Below are 25227 nucleotides of genomic sequence, written 5' to 3'. Positions count from 1 at the left end.
GACTGGCACGAGCCTTGGCCACCGCACACGTGCCACCAACAATGGGCCAGTTGGGATTATTGTTTGCCCACGCGATCTCAATAGCAACAGCCATCTATGGCCGGTAGTAATTGACCTAAAGTTGGCTATTCTGGCAACTGGAAACACTCCCCCTAGACAATAGCTTTCCCCCAATCCATACGCTGTAATAATATAATGGTGGGTTTTTTTCTTCCGGGCTTTTGAGAATACCTCATCACCTCAAAGCACTTTAATACTCACGTACATGTGACAAGAGCAACAGGTACCTCTTTTCCCTGGTAGATCACACTGGGACCTGAAGCTAACCTAGAACAAGATTTTCAACTATCTCTGATTTTGTTGAAATATCTTTTAAGGTCTGCAGTGTCTCCTTTTCAATCTGATCTATGAATGAACAGATCAACGATAACCCCCTTTTGACTTTGAGGGATCTGACCATGACAGTGCAAATCTCGTCATTGGTCAGTCACCACCATGTTGGCCTCACTTATCAACCACTAAACTTTACCCAAAATCTGCAGGATACAAAAAGGACATACAACACTATTTTGAATCATTTGATCATCAAACAGTTTTAAAAGTTCTTGAAAGCTTTTGCAAACATTGCTAAATATTCATATGGCCAACTTAAATGTGTTGCCTTGTGAAAACATCCAAGAAGTTTTGCACTCAAGCACTGCAGGAAAAACTCAAGAGATTGATGAGGTGTACTCCTGGCTCTGACGAGGCGTGTTTGTGATCTGCCAACAACCAAACTCGCTGAGCAAAAGAATATCATTGCTTTTAAACCATAAAACAATTGGTACCAGCCAAATTGCCAGTGTAAATTGTCTCTCACTGGTTCCCTTACCCTAATGATAGGTTGAGCCATATTTCTTACTCAGAACAAATGGGTGCAGTTCAAGAACAATGCAGTTCATTACAGACTTAGATTGCAAACTGGAGAAGTAAGTTACAAAATGCCAAGGTGACAAGAAATGTATTAAGTAAAGCTTAAAATTCCCTCACATAATGCATTTTGCTGTCAATTGAATTAAGGCTTCCAATAATTCGCGATATATTTGCAAAAGCTCAAATTTGCCTCTATACTCAATTTGCAAGTTATACAATACGCATTTCCATTTAGAATTGTTTTTCTTCTTCTTAAATTTGATTTGCGACGCTCAAAAGAGGTTTCAGAAATTTGTATAAGTGGCACCGCACATTACTTACACAATTAAACTTAAGGACGATAACAAGAACTAATCAACAACCTGACTCAATAACCAATCCATCGTACCTACGGGAAGAAAAAACCAACAAATGTCAACAACTCCCCCCTCTCCCCAAAGTGGTCTTAGGTCATCGTTTCTCCAACAATGTTTAATTTGAAATTTTCAGGGGGGCCTCTTACAGCTTGACCTTTACCATGCACTTAGCAAACAACTCTTGCCCAGCGCGGACTCATAAATCAAAGAAAATATAGCAGTGTGGCTTGTAGTCAGTGTCGTAGCTTCATGGAAAGACTAGTTGAGTGTTGAGATAAGGCAATCATGAAGCTGACAATGTGCTTTTAGTATCTTGAGGTTCACAATAAAATATCTGCTCAGTACGACTCCTACAAATTTACGGAACAGATGGCGACGGGGCAGTTCAACTGAGCAGTTGGAATAGAACAATAAACGTCGCTTGTGCATATTTATTTATTTATGTGTGAAGGCAATGATTTACCAACCAAATGATCATCTTTTGTTCTCATTCTTTGGTCGAGTCTGTTTTATGATGAACTTTGTCTCGTAGAACTGTCATTGATTTCTGAATACAGTCTGCCGCAAAAATAACTTTCTATTTTCTTCAGGTTTCAAAGGGAAAACTGAACAGGCTGGTCGGTCGTTGTTTATTTATAGTCTGTGAAGACAATGCCTCAATCAGAAGAGTTTGATATCAACAACTCATTTGAATTTATCTCAAATAAAAACTGACTCCTGCCTTTACAAATTTATCAAAAAAAATCATACAAAAACAATCCTTCCGTGCAAAATACGTAAAGCAAATAACTATAATTTTGTTAATCAGTTATATAATCAATTACTTTAATTTTCACTACAAATGTTACAAAATGTATTTTTTCATTATACAATTTTGTCAGTAAAAATTTCAACAGAAATAACACAAAACTAAAAATTTAGTTTGGCGTTTTTGGGATAGTATGTTAATATACTACATTGGAAAACTTAATATCTAGACATGACCTTTAGTTTGACCTCTTTATATGAATAGAAATAGGTCAAACCTTGCGGCTGGCCACTTAGACCATTTTTGTACAAGCCACTTTGTGGCTGCTAAGATCTCTAAAGGGCAGGGCCAGGGGTCGATTTCACAAAGAGTTAGGACTAGTCCTAGGTGATATTAAAAACGTATGGGTAGTCCTAAGTTAGGACGAGTAACACATCCTAAGTCAGGATAAGACTAGTCTTAACTCTTTGTGAAATCCACCACTGGAATTTCATCTTTGAGAGGGCAAGGCCATTTTCATTTTGCAAAGGGCACTTTATTGGAAAATCTTACACTCTAAAATATTGAAAGGGCACCAAGGCCAAACCCAGGGTTGACAGAGGCCATAACCGTCACGGCCTCTGGATATTTTGAGGACTGCAAGGGATACAAAAAAACATTGAAAATCTACTGTAAAAATCAGAAGGAACACCAACTCCGGCAAAAAAGTATAACCTTATACGATTAAAAACACCTTTTAAAAACTTTCATTCAAACTTTCAGAACAAAACTGTTCACATTTCAGTCTAGCAGATGAAGAGAATGGGTGAAAATGAACTCATCCATTGTTTGAAAGTGTTTACACAATCTCAACAGAAATGATTTATTACTCTCATAATTTTTCATTTTTATGTTAGGACAGATGGTGAATGTCCCACTTGATCATTATCATTCTTGTTTATTTAATGCCCTTAAATATTTATACGTCACATGGAATTTTCTTGACATAAATAATGTAAATATATGTCTGCTAAATGAAAGTTACATTATTTGAAAAATGCAAGCCAATCTTACATCAATTTTATGGCTCTGCTACAGCTGAATTCTGCGCTTCCGATCTCCAACTGAGCTTACTTTGCAAGCACCAAAATTCCCTGCTAACCTAGCCTGTGATATGCCTGAGGTAAGCGCGGAATACCCTGCTTCGGCGCAGAGCAGTGAAATAAGGCCCTGGTTGGTAATGCTTTCTAAATTTATTTTCTCAATTTATTTTTCTTTACTTTTTAATTTTCGTCCGAAATTGTTAAAATGTATCTTCCCCCCCCCCCCCCCCCCCGGAAAACAAAACAATAGGAGACGGCTACTAAAAAGGAAGTGGGCGGGGACGGGTACACTAAACCTGATTTTGTTTTTTTGGCCTTATAGCAGTGGCTACTCCTGATCGATGCGTTGGCAATCAGTGGTAGATAACACAGGGGTCATTCTCCGTGAACACAGTGGCTATGAAGGATGAGGCACGCTCGGAAGAGGGGGGGGGGGGAGGGAGGCAGAATCACTCAAACTATACAAAACAATTTCAGTTAGTTTAATTAACAATTTGAAACATTTAAAATGTTTAAGTTAGTGAACTGCACTGACTCCCATCAGATTTGCACATATCTAAATCCAAACTGAAATCCGAACATTAAATTGTTTCGCCTGAAAGCGATGCCAATTACAATAAAATCCTCATTTTCCCTGCAAATTGTTTTAAAATTGTTGTGCTCATACGATTTTGACACCGTTTTAAAAACTCATCTTGAAATTATCATTTTAATATTTGTGTACAATTTGATTGAGTTTAGCTGATTGATACAAGACACAAAACCCAAGTCCGTGTCAAAAAGTGTGTATATAAACAATTATCATACAAGTAGAAGCTGTCGATCGGTTGTATTTAACTACAAACCCCTCATAGTGCTAACAATAATGGTTAACATAATACCAATATTACAGCACTCTGGGGAGCCACAGAGCTACATCGGGGAAAATCAAATTACTCTACCCTCACTGGGAACAGGGCGAGAACCCCGGTTTGCAATTATCATCTCCAAAGAGTTATTCCATAAGTCTACCTGTAGGAAAAGCTCAGTGCCTCCAGCTTAGATGATGCTGGGATGATGCCCCATTATAACTAGTATTAAGAAAACACTCTCCACTACGAGATTTAGTTACAAGTAATGGATTTGTAAGGTCTTTTCCCTAAATGATATACCATAACAGCTGTGCTCAATGGGACAGTGTGTAGTTTATTCTACGCACCATCATATTGACAGGTTTAGTCGAGCTTGAAGCATGCCCCCCCCCCCCGACTGCAAATCAAACTGAAATAAATTATGGTTTATTAAAATTAGAATGAATTTAAGCTCCGTGCCCGCGGGGCTCTGCTTTTCCCTAAGAGCCAGTCTCTTTCTAATGAAATTTTTTCGCGTGTTGTTTTCCTTCATAACAAAAGCTTCTTTCGTTCTGTGATGGTTGCTTTATTATTTTTTAACTCGACTATTTCTTCGGGGCTAAATTGCCCAGCACCGTTAACAATTAGCCAGTTTTACTTGAAATGGGAAATATACTTTATTAAGAGTACCTTAAGTCAACAGATTGGATGTTTTTAGAGAAAGAGCCGGGGAAATGAAGTGTGTACTGAGGTGCGCAGGGAGCGTTCAGGCCCAAAATGAAATGAAAAGGACGTTGGAAGTCAGTGATCAAAATCAAAACAATAATAAAGAGAGAAATGGCTGAAAATTTTTAACAAATGTTTGCAAAACTATTTGTTTTGTCTTAATGTCACAAGAATTTCAAAGCTCTGGGAGGCTGTAAAGTTAAAAAAAATTCAAAAGAATGAAAATAAATGCAGTTCCTTAATTGAAACTTTTAGCAGATTACAAGGTACATGTAGTTTGGCTGATGACCCATTTCCAGTGAGCAAAATTTATTGGTGCTTAGTAAATTTGTGTCTTTAAGTTTAAGCAGCTCTATGAAATTAGGCCCTGCTGAGGCAAAACCAATAGACACGCACAGATTTTATTTCCACTGAAGATGATCAGAGCATACTGATTGAAACGTTGAGTTGTCAACCACCGATTCTTCTCAGAACCAATTTTACTAAAAAGAGATTTACACAAACAAAAATGGTGTTACCGCAAACCTCCCCTAATCATACTCCCATCATGCAAAGCTCAAAATCCTAAGAACATTTTATTGTTGTTTTCTGATAACTTTTATTGTTAAATAACAGAGCAGGTGATTGGGGAGGGTTGCTCGATGGGGCAAAAATTTATAAAGAAAGACCCCCCCCCCTCCCCACTACCAAAAAGAAAGTTAACAACTCAGACCATCTGTGCATTAAGCTTAATTCTGCCCATTCATCAAACGTTTCTGCTCATTGTTCAACACAAAGATAACGTTTAAGTTGCCCTAATAACTCTGCTGTAATAATAGTTTTAAAGCCTTCAGAACTCACTTAATAACAACTTTTTGTCATTAGAATTAACTGTCTTACTACAGACGCTTCTAGATTATTATGCGGATTAAAAAACCCATTAATTTCCAAGGCCCTTTGAATTATGTATGTGTAAATTTCCTGTAAATTATCTTAACTGAATGAGTAAAAAAAAAATTTTTTTTTCTTAATCAATAAATTTTCACTGATTCTAACTTATTTAAAATGTTAAACATTTCTAGGCAAAAAAAAAAATAGAAGAAACCTAACAAGTGTAATAAACTACTATTAGATGTCGATCACCTAAGAACCCCGCTGGGCTGAGGTCAATCTATGAGCCATCTGCTAGCGGAGGCCATTGGTATAAAATTTTATATCAAGTCGTGATATTAAGTTTCACTCATCGACTTCGTTGGTCTGCTGTATGGAGTCTAGGCACAATGTAGTCCGAAATGTGCCTTTGTGATTAATGATAACAAGGCAAACTTAAGGAGGGGGGGGGGGGGGATTTTAGAGACGATACATGTTTCTTTGTTGCAAGATATGATTGCAAAACCCTTAGCTTATGTATCGATGAATCTGGGATGAAATCTAGGCGGCTTGGATAGCCGTCGTCTACATTGAAGGAATCCAAATTGTTGACGATTTCATGAAATTGAGCGGTGTTGGATTTCCGTAGCCGTATTTTAGATAAAGAGACTAACACCATCGCACTTACATGGTAATTTAGCATCGGATTAAAAAACGGCATAGTACCGTGACAACATGATTATTAAAGCCATTGTTCGGATTTGTTTATTCCCACTCCCGGTTTGTTTTCTTCTGAAAACTGGTCTGTGCGCACAAAATAAATATTGTACCTTCATTGTACACAACTGATGTAAGCTACTTCTGTATGTAAGTTAGGTTATGAATATTTATAGGACTAGGCAGCCATCATGCATAAATCATTAGCTGTGATGGTTAAGTAATTCTATTGACGGGTCATTGATTTTTAAAATCAAACAATTGAATTTAACCGAATGAATTCCGATGGAAATTGAGGAGGGTAGCGGTAATATTTAACATAATGCTTGGAGTGTGTTTAAGAAGACAAGCTTTCCTGGTTGGGTGGGGAGAGGAATTAAAATTCCATTAAAAGCAGTTTTTTCTTCAGAAAACTGCTTTTTAGACAAACGTCTCAAAGGGGAAGGACCAAGTAAGAATTTCTTTTGAGATATTTTTTTTCTCTGAAAAAACTTGGACAGATGATTAATTATGGCTTACAGATGATGGTGTTTCAAAAAGAAAAACCTACAAAATACTATTGTATAATCGTATGTGCCACGGACAATCCATAAAACACTTGTAAGGGAACCAAATAGACCCGCCTTTCAGAACAATCAATACTAAAATTAAAACGAAATTCGCAAAATTATGGGTGGCTGCGTCAAGAGAAAATACCTGAAAATCAAAATTCAGTGTTAATTTAAAAAATACACATTATATTTTGTATTAATGAACAAAAAAGAAGAAGACAAAATAGGCAGCTGGCCAAGCTGGCAAGATTGTCATCACTCCTGACTGAACTCTAAAATCATTTGTTTAAGCCAGGAAAGCCATTGAAAACAACTAATATTATTGACCTTTGATCAGAAATATCTGGTTATTTGAGTCATTACTTTGTTCTTCAGTAAAAAGATTAGATTATGACGCCATTGTTTAACATTGACTATTTTAAATGACCCTTAAGTTGAAATGCGTTCTACTTTTTTTGTAACTTCTAAAGTTTTGGATTAGAAGGAGCCAGGGAACCGAGGCTGTATGCTTCGTTTATGAAAGGGTAAGGGTAGGGTACATAATTGTAAATTTCAAATTGAACATTTCAAGGGCACCAAGGCAATGACCAGGGGGCATGGAGGAAAGTGCCTTTGTTCCCTTTGTGAAGTATCAGGCCTGATCAAGAGAGAATAACATCAAAAGCAGGATTTCTTTAAATGAAAGTCACTTTTTTTTCACCAGGCAAGACTTCAGAATTCAGATTAAAAGTCTGAATCATTCCATGACAAGGGCCTCAGTCCATCTTCCGACAGTTAACCACTTAATATTATTACCTACTTTACGCCTTGTGTTCCCGTTCACACTAAGGTGTGCACCCGTGTACCCGTATCCTAGCAGGTGTTATACCCACAACATAATTATCCTTAACAATTCCGTCCTGAATGAATAAAAAAACACTATCAATCAATGCATCTACACACAACGAAACATAGGTCCCCTCACAAAGGCTCATCCACCCATGACAACATACCACCCCCCCCCCCCAAACAACCATCACCCACTTGTAGAGTCCAGGGTCCAGTAGGAGTAAGCCCAACTACCGGAAGAGCTTTGTCATCTCTGCCAAAGTTGCACCACCTGTCTCTATGCTTTGACATGCTAATAAATGGCACACAGAGAATAACAAGTAATCCTGTGCAAATAGAAATTAATGAGGTTTTGTTTACTTGTCAAAGCATAATCACTCTATTGCTTTTTTTTCTCTCTTTCTCTACGGCCGTTCTTCCTTAGTTTTTTTATATATTATTTTATATTTTTCATGAAGAAGCAGAGACCAAATGTCACCTCAAAGAAGTCAAACAGTGGTGCAGGGCCCTTAGCCAATGGTCTTGAGGCATTTTCGTTGTTAGTTTTGTGGTCCCGTAGTATAACAACAAAGTTGTAATGTCACTGATTGTAAAAAAAAAAGGGGGGGGGGTAGCTTATTAAAACAAACTATGAAAAATGTCTTCCGTCTGGTTATTAAATAAAATGATCATGTGGCTGGTTTTAAACTGGATTTGAAGTGTATTTTTAGAAAGGAAGGAGTGTGCTTTATTGGCTATTTAGGGCAGGTTTCAAGTTGTAGTTTTCTACTAGACTTCAGCAAAACCCCCAAAAAAGAACTGAAATTCTGAAGGCATTTTTCTCTAAAATTATAATACATTTGATGGGTATATTTTTGTCAAGGAAACTGTGACACAATGTAGATTCAGAACACAAGGGGTTAAAAAAACATTAATTTGTTTTTCCAATATTTGTTATAGCTGCAGAAAATCTTTAAGATATTAAACACTCATTCAAAATTTGATGCACGTATCCGACCCGTTGTTAATTTGTGTTTTCAATAACTTGGTGTCTCAAACAAGACAGAATAACAAACAGTGTTCCCGCGTTCAGACACGTTGATTAAAATAAGCTTTTAATGTCAGTATTTGTCAGTGAAAGACTCGATAAATTAATCGGTAGATTTTTAGAAAAGGTTATTTAATATCAGAAGGTCTCCATGGTGGACCTGTGACATTTGGCCAAGGTGGCCGGGAATCTTGAATACAAAGCTTATTCTCGGACAAACAAAATAAAAAAACTAAAAAAATCAAAGGAGGGGGATAATTCTAAAGATGAATGTTTATTTTTAGTTTTTTATTTGTGACTTTTAGGAATGCAGGAATTAGTTTCTTTTAGCAATTTGTTTGTGTTCATTACTGTCAAGCTTTTTATTAAGAATGCAAAAAAACTTTTTGAAAGCATGATGACTTCTGACTCAATTAAGAAATCTAAATTTAGTTCAATATTTTTCTCTTGCAGATTTTAACAAGAGATTTCATCACAATATCATTCTTTTTATTGTTTTGTTTTCACATATTTTGATATTATTTCCTAAGCCAGCTGTGTTGAACTTGTGTAAGTGTTTTTTTAAGGTGGTATAAATTAACTTGCCAGTGTTAATCCAACTTTTGTTTACTATTTAACTGTTGTGTGCTTTAAGGCATTGTATAAAATGCTGTATATTAATTTAAAAATAATGTTGAAGTTATTTTTAAGTATAAATGTAACACATGTTTGTTAAAACATCTGTTAGCAAAGTGTTCTTCCTGCATGTTTCAAGACCGTGAAGCATTCTGGGGGAAAAGTGAAGTTTTGAAACAAACAGTTATACACAAAAACATTTTGAACAAAATACAAAATAACTTCAGCAAATTGATTGCTAACATTTTTGAGAATAGAAGGAACATTGTTGCTTTTGTTGAGTTTTTATAAGCGTACAAGCTTTTGTTCCTTGCCTTTTATGGTCTTAGTTATTTAAAAGACACTTATATGATTTCTGGCTGATTTGACCTGAAAATTTGAATTCAAACTAACAGTGGTCTGCTGACCAAATGCCAGTTGAAAAAACAGAGTACCAGTCAGAATTCACCGCAAGAGGTCCTGGCTGGCTTTTCTTGTTTCATTTGAGGTATGGACAACTGGAAAAAAAAAAACTGATAACAAAAGTGAAATGACAAGCTAACTGGTCCTGCTGGCTAGTCACAAAAAGAATGCAAACCCTAAACATACATTGACAACAGATGTAGCCCTTTTTTACCCCTTTCACTAATGAAAACTGTTCAGCATACAGGAAAAGAGAGAAAGTCCATGATCTGGCCAGCACTGACAACTGACAATAACATTCCATGAATTAATGGCTCAGGTATTAACAGTAATTTCAGCAATAAAATCAAACAGCGCCCCTGGGGGTCTGCCCTGTTAGGTTAACCTTACCAGGCCAGGCCGCAGCCAGGCCACTGTATTTGACCATGGAGCTCCATGCTTCAGCCTAACAGAATATCGGTGACCAGACCAGGGCATGGAATCAGTGACCAGACTGTGGCTAGGACTCATGTGTGTACTGTAACTGCCTCATTTGTATTCATGACAATTGTTTGGCTTTGAGGTCTGCCGTACCATTTAGGAAATAGTTCAACTCAATTTTGGACCAATAAGTCTCCGATCATCTTCTGGTCACAAACTCAGAATTTTGTTTCATTATATTTATAATGTTGAGTAATTAAAGAAGAAAAAACTTATATTGTTATTTTCTTGATAACTTTATCAGCTGTTATTGGTGAAATCTCCTTAGGCCCAGATTTATAGAGAGGCCATGGCATATTGCCCTGGTTTTGGCCTTGGTGCTGCTTTATAAGTTTCCCATAAACTAAATGCCCTAAACTGCTTTGCCCTCTCAAAGACACAAATAATATTTTCTTGTCATAAAAACATGCCACTACATTTTCTGAAAATGTAAATACATGTCAGAATAAACTAAATCCACTCCCACTTGTTGGTTTACATTTGTGTGAAGACAAAAGATATCTATTTTTTATATGACGGCGGACGAAATGTTTGGTCTTGCTCCCTGGACAAACAATCGTGCCGGCATTCTCTAAAGACAATAAGTGTTTTCCCACACAGTAAACGATTATTTTTTCAGCGTAGAGTCTCGTCCATCAATATTAATCTTAGAAATGTCACGGCTAGATTTATGTGACTCACAAGGACACTTGCCCCCCCCCCCTCGTAGAATCAACAGATGAAACAAAGACTGCCGAGTACCAGCCTAAGGCAGCTAACAAACAGTCTTCATTAAACCAAAACTCTACAAGTCTGTCCACTCCAACACATAGCCAAAAATGTGGGGGTGTCATGGCCGAGCAGTTAAGAGCACCAAACTCAAGGTCTGGTGTATCTGATCAGCAGAGTGTGGGTTCGAATCCTAACTTAAGACATAATTATTAAAAACTTAAGGCTAGCTCAAGTTAGGATGAGTAACTCGTCCTAAGTCGAGATTAGACTAGTCTTAAAGGCAGTGGACACTATTGGTAACTGTCAAAGACTAGCCTTCACAGTTGGTGTATCTCAACACATGCATAAAATAACAAACCTGTGAAAATTTGAGCTCAATCGGTCATCGAACTTGCGAGATAATATGAAAGAAAAAATCACCCTTGTCACATGAAGTTGTGTGCGTTTAGATAGTTGATTTCGAGACTTTAAGTTCTAAATCTGAGGTCTCAAAATCAAATTCGTGGAAAATTACTTCTTTCTCGAAAACTATAGCACTTCAGAGGGAGCTGTTTCCCACAATGTTTTATACCATCAACCTCTCCCCATTACTCGTCAGTAAGAAAGGTTTTATGCTAACAATTATTTTGAGTATTTACCAATAGTGTCCACTGCCTTGCGTTTTTTAATTCACTGTATATTATCTTTCAAAACAAAACAAATATTGACTTGATAAATATCTGTTTTTGTGATGGATGTGTGGGTTCATATCCTGGTCACAATGCACTTGTGTCTTTATGCAAGACACTTAACCATAATTACTTTGTCCTTTAGATTACATGTAAAGCCTACAGGTAAAGGTCTATAGTGTTTAAAGACACTGGACACTATTGGTAATTGTCAATGACCAGTCTTCGCACTTGGTGTATCTCAACACTATGCATAAAATAACAAACCTGGGAAAACTTGGTCATCGAAAATGCGAGATAACAATGAATGAAAAAACACCCTTGTCACACGAACTCGTGTGCTTTTAGATGCTTAATTTCTCAAAATCTAATTCTGAGGTCTCAAAATCAAATTTGTGAAAAATTCCTTTTTTTTTCTCGAAAACTATGTTACTTCAGAGGGAGCTATTTCTCACAATGTTTTATACTATCAGCCTCTCTCCATTACTCGTTACCAAGTAAAGTTTGATGCTCATAATTAGTTTGAGTAATTACCAAGAGTGCCTCTAAGCAATGTTATTAGGACTTTTTCATCACACTTTTACTGATGTATCAGACTAAAGTAGGAAGAATATCATGTGTGTGTTTACCAATATTGTGTCTTTGTACTACATAACTGTCCTCCGTTTTCTTAATGTTCAGACCACAGGAACTATTATAACCCACCCTTTTCCCTGCATTCACATTGCCAATGCCAACTCCAATGTCTGTTTTCTTAAGGTGATTGTGATTGACAGAATACACTGTTTATGTAAGGCTGTAGCTGCTTATAGAAATGACAGCTGGGCATGTTGAATGAGGACCTACATCAAGGCCACGTATAATGCAGACACCTTTATCTTCAGGAGGTGGCCATCTTGTTTCTCATCTCTGTTCAAACCAATTTAAAGGTAAAGTATACTGTTGGTTTTTGTAACCGTTTGATTGTTTTAATCAGATAAAACTAACCTGTGAATTTCGTTTCAAAAGGTGTTCGCGTTTTTAAGATATTTCCCGAAAACCCAGAAGGATTATGTCCACACAGGAATACACAATCTGACAGACATAACTGTCAGAATACTTCTCAGAAACTTCCATTTGAAGTACAAAACTGTTACAATATTAACAAATGTACAGCAAATACCAGACAAAGATGGTCACAGCATACAGACCTTTAAACACAGTGTCAATCAATGGGCCCAAATGGAGGCTGAATGGTAAAATAGTCAGGGCCCCTCTATCTAGACACACATCTATCAATATTTATCACTGTTATGACATAAAGGCAATTGCATACTGTCTAGGCACAAGACATCTATTTTTAACACAATAAGAGGCAGAGTGTCAGTGTTTGTTTGAAGATGATATTATTTGAGACGCTCTTGATAGTGGGATATGCATGTATTTTTGATTGGGCAAATGTCACCATGAAAGTGTCTCCTTGTAATCGGGTGGGGGAGGGAGGGGGTGTGGTTAGGGATCATGCCTGTAAGGGGTACGCGACATTCAGAGCAAAATGTTACAGATGTTTACTCAATCACAGAAGACATTTTAAAATAGACTCGTCCACATTCTGTTATTGTGTTTAGGACTAGCAAAGTTATTATTAGACACAGGGTTAGACAAACAAATATCACTCCCAGCCCCCACATGACGACTGGATGTTGTGACAAAGATGCATCCATTTTGTGGTCCTATTCTTAAAGGTTTAATAGAGGCAACAGCTAATTCTATTTGATAAAAAATAAAAAATACAAAAAATTATTTAGACTTACCAAGCAAAGGACTCCACTTGTACAAAAGAAAACTGAACCGGTAGTTAATGAGATCCCATTCCTTCAAAAGTATCTGCAAGCAAAAGAGGCGACAGAAAATGGTTCAATTGATGCCTTTATTAAACGGATTGATCAAAAAAGGAACCACACTAAGTTTAAAGGAGTGGAGAAGAAGGTTGTATTTTTAAAGTTTTTTTACAAAAGCTGAAACAACTTTTATAGTTATAGTTTGTGTGGCATATCATGATGACGTATCAATGTTTAATTTGATTTGCGGTAACACCATCTACTTTTGTTTTGTTGATTTTGTTATTTGGGAACTACATATATGGTTGCTTTTTATTGTACTGTCACGGAGTAGATTTCGGAATTCGGGAGACTTATACTCAGTTCTACAAAATAACTTTCTTATAAATACTACCTGGGCAAAAGGTGGAAGATCGGCCGGAAGTGATTATATACAAATTTTGTTCTACAAATGTTGGGACCTCTTTTTATCGGCATGCTCTGTTTGTACGTTCTGACCACAAGACATTGGTCTATGAAATTAATCTTACAACAAAATATAACAAACAATAATAATTTGTTATATCATTGTTCTATGGTCTAAATCGAAATTTTTGATATTTCAATATGATTAAAAAAAGTGATAGGCCCATCAATCAGTGATATCGATATCAAAATAGTATTGAGTATTTGGGTAATATCAATTATTTGATATAGGCAGACGGACCTTACACACAAAGGGCAAATGAGTAAACTCATTTTGACCTCACTGTTGAGGGCGCCCTACCCCAATGCGCATAATCATCTATTATATGTATAATGTGGCAATCAAAATTAGATCTGCAATTTAATATGACCAGCAGTTGGATCACAACATTCCTCTAAAATGTCTTCGCAAATATCATGAGCGTCCTGACATGCCAGACTGTGAATTCCACGACAGATTTCTCCTTACGTGGGCGCAACGATCAAGCAAGTCCCTCTCAGTATTTCAAAAAAGTTACACCAACTACTTGTTCTATATACTACTCCGTGGTTGCACATCACTGATTTGTTTCAACACTTGATGCCAACTATTGGTTTGGACAAGTGGCCTTGTACTATTGCTTAGTTGCCTGGCAACGCACTGCCCTAGATAAATGCAATTACTGTATTAAATTAATAATGGGAGCAATGTCTTCATCACAGTGTACCAAACAAAATGAAAACAGTTTGATTGCATTGCTGAAATGTCCCCGATGAATTGTTGCAATTGTGATATTTATAGAAGAGATACATAATTAATGCAGAAACAATGTTTATTTAAACATTTCTATGTGACTACTTCGTTTTTTTTCTCTCCTTTATTACAATTCCCATGTTTGGTCAAGCTAACAACAAATAAATATTAATTCATTAATACCTCAGACAGTTTTGCTATTCCTATTGGTGGAAAGCGCGTCTCGTGGGTGTGTATAAACCTTTGTTTATGACCAGTAAAAAGTGTTGAAACATTTCAGCCTTAGATGTGGAAGGAAAACCCAGAGAATTATTCAAGGGAAAACCCACACAGTTGGGTAGGGACTGAAAACCCAATCCACATAGTGCCCCGGTTGGAGTCAAACCAGGGTCCCAGAGGTGGAAGGCGAGGAAAGATACCACTTCAATAACCCCACCAGCCAATCAATCACTAAAGGACATTTATTTAATTTTAAAATCCTTATATAAAAACAGGGGGAAAAAACAAACATTTCTGGGGTTTGTACATGTTTGTAGTCAATTGTAAACTCTGTTGGTTATTATCATAAAGTAACTGTTAGAAAGGGGTTTCACAAATTATCAATTAACGGGGGGTCAGGGCTGGAAAAGAAATTCTAAGTTTGGACCAATTATGTCCTGTTCAACGACTTCTTGTAATTGGTTTCCAATGTAATTAAATTGAGTCTCCATTTAAATATATACATTTAAAATGTCAGGGTCGTTCAATTTCCCCAATGCAACTTGAAAGTAATTGTTTTTAATTAATTTAATTCAGACTTGTATCTGGAGAGGAATTTCGGAATAACCAAAATTATTAGCGATTCTGTCATCTGTCGTTTCTGATTAACTTTACAATTAAACAATGATTGGAGAGACAGGCAAAAAACAAACCTTTTTTTCACAGAGCTCTTGAACGTACTGAGTATACAGTGCTAACACACATCGGTATATGGGTAAAAACCAAAATTAATATTCTTTATCCTTGATGCAAATTTTACATCTCTTATATCGTTGCGGTACCCGCTGCCAAAACATAGGATTCGAACTGCCTCTAGCTAGCGGGCAACCTCGGTAGTCTAGTTGGTAAGACACTGCTCTAGAATTGCAAGGGTCGTGGGTTCGAATCCCACTCGAGTAACATGCCTGTGATATTTTTTCCCAGGACTCGGGAAAGTAATAAGTATACAGTGCTAACACACATCGGTGTATGGGTAAAACCAAAATTAACAAACCTCTTATTAGAATGTACAGAATGTACTCTGCAGAATTTGCTACAAATTAGGCTTAGAAATGTCGTTTTAAATTTAAGTAGTTTGTAGGAAAAACTCAAAATGTTGACCCCTATTGTGCAAGTCTTCCCCAAATTTTAAAACAAGGAACATGTGAAAGTGGTTGCTAATTACATCAACAACAACAAAAATGCATGGGCTTTCATCTGATAAAGTGGTTGTTGCTACAAAATCTCATGCATTTTTGTGTGTGATTATTTAGTCTCAAAAGGCAGTGGACACTATTGGTAATTACTCAAAACAATTATTAGCATAAAACCTTACTTGGTGACGAGTAATGGGGAGAGGTTGATAGTATAAAATATTGTGAGAAACGGCTCCCTCTGAAGTGACATAGTTTTTGAGAAAGAAGTAATTTTCCACGAAAACTACTGATGAACTCTTCCAACACACCTTAAAAGTGTTTTATAAAAAACAATTGAAAACAACTAATAAACAACTAAATACAAAACAAAATAAGTTTTATTTGAAGGCATATTTAGAAATGGCAATCTTAAAAAAAAAAAAACTAGAACACTGCCAAGCTCAGAAAATGGAATCAACACATGCCGACCAATTTCATTACTATTTTTGGTAACATTATTTCTGCCCAATCCTTGCATAAAGTGACAGCGTATTTACATAAGGTACTTATTGATGGACCCAACACCTGACATTCAAACGAGAGAAAGCGCGCAGACGGGCAACGTCAACAGAGCGAGAGCACTTGAGAGAAGATGTCCATTTAACAATTCATCTGAAACCTTTGTTTATTTATATAACAAACTCAATTTCCTCTCTAGCGCTGTTATTGTAAGATCGCGTTTTAATCTCAATTTAACACTTAAAGATACATAATTTATATCAGCCGCAAGTTGGATGGATATGATTTAATTTTCTTTGCGCTATTTTTTATTAAAACCGAGCAATATATATTGTTTGTTTGAATATAGGGTAGAGTTTTATTATTGCTCTTGGAATGTAATAACAAAAGTTAATGACGAGGGAAAATGTGTCACACTGAAAAGAAGAATATATGAGAGTCATGGAGCTACATTTCCAAACACACTAATAGTTTCATTTTTTATTCTTGTACTATAATTTTAATTCTCAGTTCTTGTTATGTTTTTATACTTAATTACGTGTAGGAGTTTAATGTTATTTGCTTCCCAGACTAAACCTTGTTCTCCGAAATTGTCTGCCGTCGTTTGACAAAATTAGGTGAAATGTTTTCATGAGTCTCGTTGCATTATTTCTGATCGAGCAACAATTCTGAGCAACAAGCATGTCAGGATATTCAGTTTGTATGCGTTAGATCAATTTGAAGAGCCACATATATGTCTGACAACGTGAAGCCTACAGCTCGTTCTCACCCTGACCAATTTTTCCTTTGTGTTGAGTCTCGCCACAAGAGGGCAGCATACTGCAAACAGAATTAAAACACTGAGGACGACTGGATGTCCAAACACAATCACTCAGTGCGTCATTGAACACTAGGCTAGCTTTCTGCAAATAGACATAAGGTCAATTTGATGCCAGAATAAATTGATTCAATTTTAGGACCCAATGAAAATAGAAAAAAGGTTTTCCCAGAATAGCCTAGGTCAGTTTGCAGGCAAACAAAAAGCCTCCACCGTTGATTCAACTACTGATTATTTCAGATGACTTATATTAAATTTGCATTTAAATAAAACTGTTTTAGGTTAGCTGAATAAAATAATTTAAAAAGGGCAGGAATTATTGAACAAAAAGCGTCAGGAATCAAGAGGATACTAGTTTTGGCGACAGACAATTAAGTTGAAATTAATTTCTTCTTCAAATACAAGTAAGATGAAAGTAGTTAGTTCTAGAAAAATTAGAGTTGAGTTACTGTCGGTTACTTTTTTAACAGTATTTACTGCCGGTTGGCTAGTTCAGTGTTTAAAAGTGTCCCAACTTAGTATAAAAAAGGGGATGAAATAGGGGTAAGTTAGGAAAAAAAACAGGTTACAAAAATGAAATGGTAATCTTTTAACCTACTAAATATTTCATAATCTTCACCAGACAAAGGTACACAAAGTAATAAATTCACATGACTTTTACAGCAATTTTGAGTGATCTCTGTGTTTACTGTTCAATGTTTAATAATTACATAGTGTGCCATTTTATTTTTAGTCAGGTAGTCATACAAATTTAATTTGAAGTTAAAAAAGTACAGCACATTAATGCCTGGAACCACACTGCGTGACGATAACTCAAAGTTGTGAAGCGTTAGTCTATCAGCGAATGTTGCAAACATGAAAGCACACACGACTTAAGAACTGTTCAAACAGCCCATGTTTCCAATCCATCAGGCGTTAGACCAATTACTCCATTTTGTACACGTTGCTGACAAATGCAGTCGATTGAAAGTTAATTTGTAATTAGTCCTACGCCGTGTCCCGCACAAGGGACAAAGCCACTGTTCTGAGGATATTTATACAGATTCTTGTAACGCTTGGTGATGATACAGAAATTACCCATGGAGAATAGTTTGAATTTACACTACAAAGATTGCACTTCTAGTTCCCTACACTGTGATATGAAGTTCACAAAATTACAAGCCATGCAAACACCAATGATTAAAGAATACTTATATACATGTAATTAATTGGTTAGAAGTGGTTACGGACCGTAAAAATAATGCAGATATTTTAGAAGACAGCATTTAAAACGGACACCATGAACATTTCCAAAAGTCGACTGCAGGCAATGTTTGGGGATCCAAATTTGTCTTTTTATACTTTCTTGCTTTCTAATTAATGGGGGTCATTTCAGACATCTCACTTCGCAAGAATTTTACTGTCTAGAGAGTAGCCATTTCTATCAAGGCTTAATTGCAGCATTCATCCCAACCAAAACGAAGACAATGTCAGAAAAGATGACAACCTTATTTGATTAAATTTTCACAAATTCGTGCGTGATGTGTTAACTGAAAAACTAAAAATCTAACTCTTAATTTTTTTATTATTAGGAATGATGTCTATAATTTTAATCATTCATTAAAATGATGCGGAATTCTTTTAGTTATTCTGAACATCATTGGCTTAACACTGACTAGACTGTCATTTGGTTAGTCGACCAAATCAACAATTAGTCCCTAGAGTAAGCGTAGAACAACCCTCAGCTCTAGCACGACAAATTCACATCTTAATTATGTATCAAGGTTATAAACACATCCTGGGAACGTTGCAACGTCGCATAAATAATTTCCATGATGAAGACAAACACTATGCAACAATCTCATCCCCCTTGGTACTGTGGGATTCTGGGAGTGCCCTAATGGAACAATGGACCCCATAAGGGAATTCTTTGTTCAACCTGGACCCCATAAGGATTTTTTTTTTTAGAAATGGGAGAAATAGAAAAACAATAGCAAGATCCTACCAGGCAGGGAATTTCATCTTCAAAAGGGCAAGGCCATTTTCATTGTGCAAGGGGCACTTCAATTGGATTATTGCCAATGGGGACACTTTTGATGGGGCACAAAGACCAAGACCAGGGGCATTGGATGCCATGGCCTCCATTGCCTGCGTGTAATTCCAGGCCTGCCCCACAAACTAGATCCGTAAGGGTTCAGTGTGTCTTTGTCTCATCTGGGAATTCTGCTGTTCGGAATTCTGAACAGTTCGTTCGGATTTGAAAAGGAAAATCCGCTTGAAATTTAAGCCAAAATAAACAACAGATTATTGACAACAAAAATACTCTTAAATTTATGACTTAGAATTGCCCAAAATGATCTTACCCAAGAAAACAAAGTGATTCGAAATAAAAACATGGGTTTTCTTTCTCAAAATCCATCTGATTTTTTTCAAGAGACCTCTCAATGTTTTAAATATGAAGTCACAAGTTAACACCCACTAATGCAAGATGCAAACAAATCCCACTCCAACAAAAAAAAACTACTTATAGGTGCAAAAACTCAGAATATGTAATTCAGCCATTCCTATTCAATCCTATGATGTCAAATTTTTAAAAGCTTTTTTTTTTTTCAAAAGATGCACTCATGTTTTTTGAGAGGAAATGGAGTCTGAGTACCTCACGGAAATCCCATCCTGATATTTGGATTTCCAGGTTTGGCTGTACTGATACCTCGTTATGTTATCATAGACATCAACGGACACACAACATAACGCTGTGTTTGCCGAGAGAGCATTAAGCCCTCAAGGTAGTGGAGCACTGTTAATTCATCCTGGAGCACTCCGGGAGATGGGAGAAGACGAAGAAGAGAGAAAAAAATCAGAGGGAAAAAAGAAGACCAATGAAAGAAAAAAACAGAGGAACGACCGAGGGCCTGGGATGAGTGATTCACCAGGCAATGTTCTTGGCCCATCCACAGTGACTGATACAACCCTGTTTATTCACCTCGCATCACTGAATCCAATTGCTAATCAATTACCATCAGCTAATAGGTATTACTCATCTTCTCTACCAATTAAGTCCAACCGAGCGGTGGAAAATCACTATACGGCCGTGGCCCTCCTCTCCAACCACGATGACCAAGCATCCTACCCAACGATGAAATTCCTTGGTTGCTAGGAGCCTCGTGTCCACAAGACCAATTTAGATTCATCATTTGATACTTTTATCCTTTAAACTAGTCCAAAAAGCTAGCGATTGTTGATTTAAGACTTGGGGGGGGGATGGAGCTCGGTCTTTGTTGACGATAAAATAATTAAAAACAGAGGTTTAATACGTGACTAATAAAGTCCTTTTGATTGATGCGGACAAACATTACAGATATTTGGCTTGTTATAAATTATTTGCTCTGTCAAAATTGATAATGGGAAACCGTTATTAGGAGACAGTCACATGTTCAATTTGTTTGATTGATTACTGTTTATGATAGCTAAATAGCATTTTCCATTTAGAAAGTCTGTGGGGATTTTTTGTTTTGCTTTATTTAACCTCAATTTCTTACAGTGCCTTATGTTTCCAAAATTGATAGGAAGATTGAAGAATATAAACTAAAGGGTCTGCATGTAAGAGAGAGTCACTTTATTCTATCCATGGATTGCTGTATATTAAAAGTCTGTTTGATATCATTGACAAACACATTTTTTAAATGTATCTTTTAGGACTAAAAGAGCCTACATCAAATGTATATTTTATTCCTCCATTTGTGAAAAAATTTATCATGTAAAAATAAACAAAAACATTAAATTTATTACAGCTTGCTTGAAGACCAGTACCAAAATAAAGACTACAGTCATTATCAAAATGTTGATAATTTCATTGTGAACCATATTTGTTTGTATCCAAGATTTCAAGCTATCTTCTTGAAAATATTTAGCTCACAATTTGTCAACAAAATCTGACAATCTCCACTATGAGAGTAATCGGCCATTGTCTTAAGCCCCAGCCTAAGGCGATTCATTCGGACTTTGTTTTAAGAGTACGGAGCTCTGACCATCTCAAAAGCTCTTTGTGTGCATCTCTACTTGATCCAATAGCTTTCACAGCCACACCAACTGAGGGCGCTCTTCAAAGAACCCACAGATATTCTCAACAGGAAGAAACACTGTTCCTTCCTCCATGGTTTTACAGTTAGTGGGTTGTAGAAACAAAAATCTACCAGAAAATCCTAAAAAGCGAGTGGCAATACAATAATCAGACCACTCTCAAGTGCTCACAACCAGACTTTCTCCTATGTTGCTCCCCAAATGTGGACCAACCTCCCAGTATCCATTAGAAATTGCAACTCTTTGCCAATTTTCAAGAAATCTATTAATCTATTAGAACTTATTTGTATTAAATGTATGTATGTTCCATTGGTTTGCTCAGTTTACAGAACTTTGATCTTTTCCACAAAGCAAATGCTCCATTAAAACTTTTTTTTAAAGATGAACTTCCCAAAAAGGGAACTTGATAAATCTCACACAAGGGGTTAACACCAATCTGGCAACAGGCAATCTGTCTCAGATACATACATTGGTCATCGAAGTTGCAAGAAAATAACAAAAGAAAAAAACAACACCCTTGTTGCATTTAAGTGCTTTCAGATGCCCAAGAAAGGCTTTCTTGGATTAAATTATTTCTTTGCATATAACTAACTGAACTGAGACCATTATGCAGTGTGAGTCGTGCAGTTAATCAGCAAATAAACAACATTTATCACACTATCAAAATTTATGCCAACGTAAACATTGACAGTTTTACCGGAGGTAGAGTTTCACATAATAAATGTGCACCACATATGGTCTGAACACATGTGCACTCATTTGTCACCCTGGTAAATCAAAGACTTCTCTTTGTTCTATGCCATTTTCTTTTACTTTTGTGTTTTCTTAGCAACCTATTATTATTATTGGTTTATTAAAAATCAAACGTAGCAGCCAAAAGGCTGAATTGTGTTTAGGTTTACAATATAAAAATACATTCAAACATCAAAAACCAGCAAATATACAATACGAGATTATAAAAATAGGGATTCATAAAAAGTCTTGGATGTGAACTCAACTGTTAAAGGTAATAAGCAAGCACTTTATTGCAGGGCTCAAACTTAATACTGGCCAGTAGTTTTAGTGTCGGGCCAGTAAACTTGTGACAGGTCTGATGGTGTTGTTTTTCAATTGAACAAATATGAGGCTCCCTCTTGGTACAATATCTTAATAAAAAAAATAAGTGCTTACGTATGAGTCTGACAAAATTAAGCTTGAGTTCGGTGTTCTTTAAGGTTTTCAGACAGCTCGACCGTTTGGACAACTCGACCGTTTGGCAACTCGACCGTTTGGACAACTCGACCATTGAGACAATTGAGTTTTCTTTATTATTGGCACACACCTTTACAAAAACTTAAAGACACAGGACACTATTGGTAATCGTCAAAGACCAGACTTCTCACTCAGTGTATCTCAACGTGGCACAAAATAACAAACTTGTAAAAATTCGGGCTCAATCGGTCATTGAAGTTGCGAGATAATAATGAAAGAAAAAACACCCTTGTCACACGAATTTGTGTGCTTTGTGATAGTTGATTTTGAGACCTCAAATTCTAAATCTGAGGTCTTGAAATCAAATTCGTGGAAATTTACTTCTTTCTCGAAAACTATGTTACTTCAGAGGTAGCCGCTTCTCACAATGTTTTATACTATTAACCTCTCCCAATTACTCGACCAAGTAAGGTTTTATGCCAACAGTTATTTGAGTAATTACCAATAGTGTCCACTGCCTTCAAAAGAAATCTACAGGGTTATAAAAGTAATAAGTTTATAAATTAATAAATGAGTGTAGACAGGAGCCTCCAGCAAGGGGCGGGGACTATCTGTACTGGCTTGTCGCGCATTTTAATTTAAATTTATACACATTTCTGCCAGTTTATTGGAATCGCACAAAACTTTATATTTGAGGTAATTACGTCTAAACGTTGGCTACTCGGCAGAATCCTTAAGTGAGGACGTTAGGCCAAGGGTGCCTGATTGTTGATGCAGTGCAGATCGGACACAAAAATGCTACTAGAAAAAAAACCCTGAAGAAACTGAAAAAGGTGATGAAGACAAGAGTCAAGACAACTGGAACTCAACTGGTGCTATATATAGACATGATGATTTACAAAATGCTGGCGTATGGAAATCTGGCCCCCGTGTTACACTCAGCTACTGCATGCCTGTCACGCTATCTACCGAACATTGCGGCCATCGGTTGAGTTGTCTGACGGTCAAATAGACAATCGGATAACTTTCCATATGGCGCCACCACTTTTTCACTCATTTTTACAAAAAGGGATATATCAATCAGGTAAATTAGATACAATATTATTTTATTTTGAATGAAAAAGTGGTGGCGCCATACGGAAACTTTTCCAGACAATCTGTCCAGTTGTCCGGCAGACTGTCGAGTCGTCTGACGGATGGGAATTTTTAATTGTATACAGTTCACTAACCATTCGACCATAAACAGATAAATAATAAGACACAGAACAGGGGGAATGCACAACAGCACACAAATACATGTTTGACTATGCCAAGTACTATGATTATGTTATGAATAGTGTGATTGAGTGATGATTACCGATTGATATCCGATATAAATCAGAATCCACACTTTTCTATTCCCGATTACCAATCAATCAATGTGATTCAAATCAAAGTCTTGATCTCAACTCAATGATTTCTGAATGTTTGTTCGATTTATAATTAAGCCATACACAAAATCAAATTTACAAATTAACAACTATACCCCTCAGATATACTGAGTGGTCCACAGACAAATTAAAAACATTTAATTCATTAAAAATCGAACAAAAACACAACAAACTTACCTCAGATTTGCGCTCAGAAAGCACCCATTCCCATCAGGTATTGTCCCCAGAAACCAAACAAATCAGTGAGTGTTCCCATTAGCAAGTTTGTCGATATGAGCACCAGACTATTCTCTAAAAAAACGTGCACTATTGGCGCCCTCTTTTGTCAGATCTTTTCAGTGATTCTTTTTTATGAACTTTTTTCGCTTGAACAATTGAGAAGCTTTATTGATACTTCAAAGATTTTCCATTAAAAAAAAAACATGAGAAATTGTTTGGTATCAGGCAGTAGTTTATGAAAAAGGTTGTAAAATTTATGTAGAGACTTTTAATTTTGTTTTATTCCAAGTTTTGTTACTTAAAAGAGTTGTTGTCTTCCCCTAACTTTGTTTTAGAAATCAACTTTGTTTATCTCTACTTGAGCAAAAAGTAATTACCTTCATTTAAATCAATACCATGCAACGTGTCCTATTTAAAGTTGATATTTTTGTGTATTCACATTTTATTTAATTCCAAAATACTGTTTTTAACCAAGCACACTGCCAGACCGGACACTTCAATATAGTCTGACTGGTATTTAGACATCTTGTGTCTGGTAGGGGTGGGGAGGTGGGGGGATTGGGTGTGCATAGCAGATCTGTCTGTCAACCGGACTATTTAGGGGAAGGGCGAAAAGCTTGAAGGGGTAGTTCCTCAGAATATGCAATTGAATAATTATATGCACATAACATAACACACAGACAACTCAACAATTAGCTTACTACTTGCTTTATTCACTTGTGAATAATTTTATACAAAAGATTAAGTACAGTGATTGTAAGAGCAACTGATCGAAGCACCTCTGTTCCTAATGATTACTTATCCACATAAAGTATGATGGAGTGAGGCAGTTCTGAAACTTCTGCCCCCCCTTCCTCTCACTTTCGCAATGGTTCCCTTAGAAATGTTACAGTTCAATCTGTGAATCAATCTACTAAGAGGTGTTCCTTTGTTAAAGAAAAATGTCCATAGCCTTTCATGAAAAAGACAAAGTATCCGGTCTGGCAGTTTTTAAATACTTTTTTAAAATATCGCCAAACATCACAAGGCCGGAAGGTCAGTTCAAGGTGAGGGTCAATTTCACAAAGAGTTAGGACTAGTCCTAACTTAGGACTAGTCC

General features: G+C 36.5%; 1 long non-coding RNA gene across 1 annotated transcript; it reads right to left on the bottom strand.

Moving 5' to 3' along the window:
- Window positions 1-295: 295 nt before the first annotated feature.
- LOC117289198 lies at window positions 296-24162 on the bottom strand. The gene is made up of 3 exons (XR_004518928.1): window positions 24087-24162; window positions 13296-13368; window positions 296-536 (listed from the first exon to the last, which is right to left on the bottom strand). It is a non-coding gene; the product is annotated as an uncharacterized LOC117289198 (long non-coding RNA).
- Between the last annotated feature and the right edge of the window lie 1065 nt (window positions 24163-25227).

This window comes from Asterias rubens, chromosome 4, assembly GCF_902459465.1.
Source record: "Asterias rubens chromosome 4, eAstRub1.3, whole genome shotgun sequence".
NCBI classification, from domain to species: domain Eukaryota; kingdom Metazoa; phylum Echinodermata; class Asteroidea; order Forcipulatida; family Asteriidae; genus Asterias; species Asterias rubens.
The sequence above is the reverse complement of the archived record's forward strand: the minus strand, read 5'-3'. Positions and strand labels throughout refer to the sequence as shown.